Source organism: Gavialis gangeticus, unplaced genomic scaffold (genome assembly GCF_001723915.1).
Source record: "Gavialis gangeticus isolate Ggan-Ray unplaced genomic scaffold, GavGan_comp1, whole genome shotgun sequence".
In the NCBI taxonomy this organism is placed as follows: domain Eukaryota; kingdom Metazoa; phylum Chordata; order Crocodylia; family Gavialidae; genus Gavialis; species Gavialis gangeticus.
Window position 1 is genome coordinate 66,846,054 of NW_017729025.1, and position 2,549 is coordinate 66,848,602.

Consider the following 2,549-nt stretch of genomic DNA (forward strand, 5'->3'; position numbering starts at 1 on the left):
TGCTGCCCTAATCTACCTTTCTGCTCTACTGGGAGGGGGTGAGGAGAGGTTTAGGGGATTTGGGACTAAAGTGACATAATCCTGATGGTGGGAGTCCCCACAGCCCTCTAGTGGCCTTTGGCTGGAAAGCTATAGCAGTTTTGAAGCATGCCATCCTAAGAATACTCTCATTCTCACTCTCACAGTGATGTAAGCTTGAGTGCCCAGACCATGGGCTGCTGTGGTGGTGGTGGTGATGTGGGGTATCTGGGGGCTGCCTTTCTGATGCCTACTCTGAGTGCACACCTTTGGCTGGTGCCCTGCTCACTCACCCTAAATTATGATACTGGCTTGCAGAATCATTTGTTAAGGCTGAAGCAAAAATTGTTGAAAGCTTGATGAAGACTAGCAGTAGTGTAGGGACATGGCTGAACAATTTCCGGTTGCTGCTTCAATTACAAACATGTGGATGCCAGCAGCAGCCACTTCTTTAAATCTTTCTTTCTCACTTCCCCAACTTGGCACCCTGAGCTGTTGCCCTTATTCCCCTACACTCCCCTTCCTCCCTCCTCAGTTATGTCACAGAAAAACAGGCACGGTCACGTTTCCATATTCATGCTTTCATTGCTCAGATCAGTTTTTTGCCCTGACTTAACAATTATATGATTATATCAGGGTCCATTAGCACTCAAAATGAAGTCAGTTTTGGCTTACTCCTTAAACTGAGAAACAGCTTTGGTTTATTTAGCTGTCTTCATCCTACAGTTTCATTTGTGATGGTGCTTTTAGATAACAGGCCAGTTCTTCTTATTTATTTACTTTTTTGAGATCTCTTTTGGAAAGGACACAGCTTATGATGTAGATAACTTTTTGCAAGAAAGTGAGTGTTGACTTGCTTGTTGCTTGCTTGTTTGCAGAGATATCTACTGTCTCATGGGGTACAATATCCTTTTAGGAGATAAATGACTGTATGCTGAAAGTCAAAGAAAAGTCTGTTTTTCAGGCACAGACTGGCTAAGGGCTGACAATGTAAGTATCATAGTTACCTAAAAACTCACTCTTTCAATTCATAGCCTGCATACATAGTTTCAAAAGAAAGTAAAAGGCTAGTTATTTTCCTAAAGTAGATTAACTTTAATATTTTGCTTTCATTAACAAAATGTATGCAGAATAGAGGAGGAATTTGATTTGCAATGGCTTAGCTATGGCCTCACAAAAATATCTGTATAACTTGAAAGCATGAGGTTCCCCATGGATATACTTTTTGTTTTGACTGCATGATGTATACAGATGTGCTCCATATCAACTGTCAAATGGAGATGTTCTTCCAAAGGGGTACAAAGAAACAGTAGGATATATACAATACAGTACTCATGTTGGAGATTTGCTTTTATTTAATGAACATGCTCACCCCTCTACACACACAAAAGAGAATCCTCTAATTTGTGCATGATTCTTCTATGCAAGTCCCAGTCACAATATCCTCAATTACGTTTATTCATTTCTGTGACTGTTTTCTTTCTTGCTTGTAAAGTGATCCTATCTAGGGTCAAAACATAAACATCTGTATGTTTAAAATGACTGCAGGATAGTCAACTTATGTCCTGGTCAACCCTAGATATGCACTGATACATGGGTTCGGTATTGGCTTGGTACTGACGTAAAGAAAATTGGCTGTATCAGAAATCAGTACAAGTATAAATGCCTGCAGCTGCAGCATAGCACTCGGGCAGTGAGCAGCAGAACCCAGCTGCGTGGAGAGCTGCCTACAGCTGGTAAGTCTGGGAGTGGGAAGGGAAGGGGCAAGAGGGGGCAGATCAACCCGCACACCTGTGGTGAGGAAGGGATGGGGCAGGGGCAGGCACTGCCTGGCTAGGGTGGGCCAGGGTGTGGGACGGACCTACAACACATTGGGCGGGGGGCAGATCCCGCCACTGTGTGCACCCGAGGAGGACATGTGCCCCTGGATCTGCGTGGGGCAGGGCAGGGCAAGTGGGCTTCAGCTACGGGCTGGAGCTGGGGCTGCACTGGGGTTTTCTCACCAGGGAGGGGTAGGGTTGGGGCTATGGAGGGGGCTGTAGCCACCCCATAGTGCCACTTCCTGTGCCACCACTGCTGCGTGCCTGGCACAGCCCCGGCTCTTCCTGATATGTGGGGGGAGGCAAGCGTTGAGCTGGGAAAAGCCAGGGCTGTGCTGGGCGTGCAGCAACAGTGGCGCTACAGCAAAATCAGGGGTGGCTACAGCCCCCTCCATAGCTCCTGCCCCAAGCTCAGCCCCCGTTGAGAAGAGCCTGGTGCAGCTTTGGCTCCAGTCTGCAGCTGCAGCCCATCTGCCCTGCCCCACCCAGATCCAGGGGCACCCCCCCGGTACCCTCATGGAGGGCATGCAGCAGCAGAAGGCACCCCCTACCCCAAGCTGTGGGTCCATCCTGTGCCCTGCACCTCCCTGGCTGGGCAGCCCCTGCCCCCATCCCCTCCCTCACTGTGGGGGTGGGGGATTGATATGCCCCCCTGTGCCCCTTCCCTCCCCCCTCCCCTTCCACCACAATGGACTTACCAGCTGATGGCAG

At 48.8% G+C, this 2,549-nt stretch overlaps 1 protein-coding gene across 4 annotated transcripts in view; it reads left to right on the forward strand.

Moving 5' to 3' along the window:
- Positions 1-2,549, forward strand: part of PRKD1 (protein kinase D1) — a 363,742-nt gene that overhangs the window by 63,029 nt on the left and 298,164 nt on the right. The window contains exon 2 of one of the 4 annotated variants that reach the window (XM_019518931.1): positions 897-1,008. The exons of the other annotated variants lie outside the window; for them this stretch is intronic. The gene's annotated coding sequence lies outside the window, so the exon portion shown is untranslated. The remainder of the gene's footprint in view (positions 1-896; positions 1,009-2,549) is intronic. 4 annotated transcript variants of the gene reach the window in all.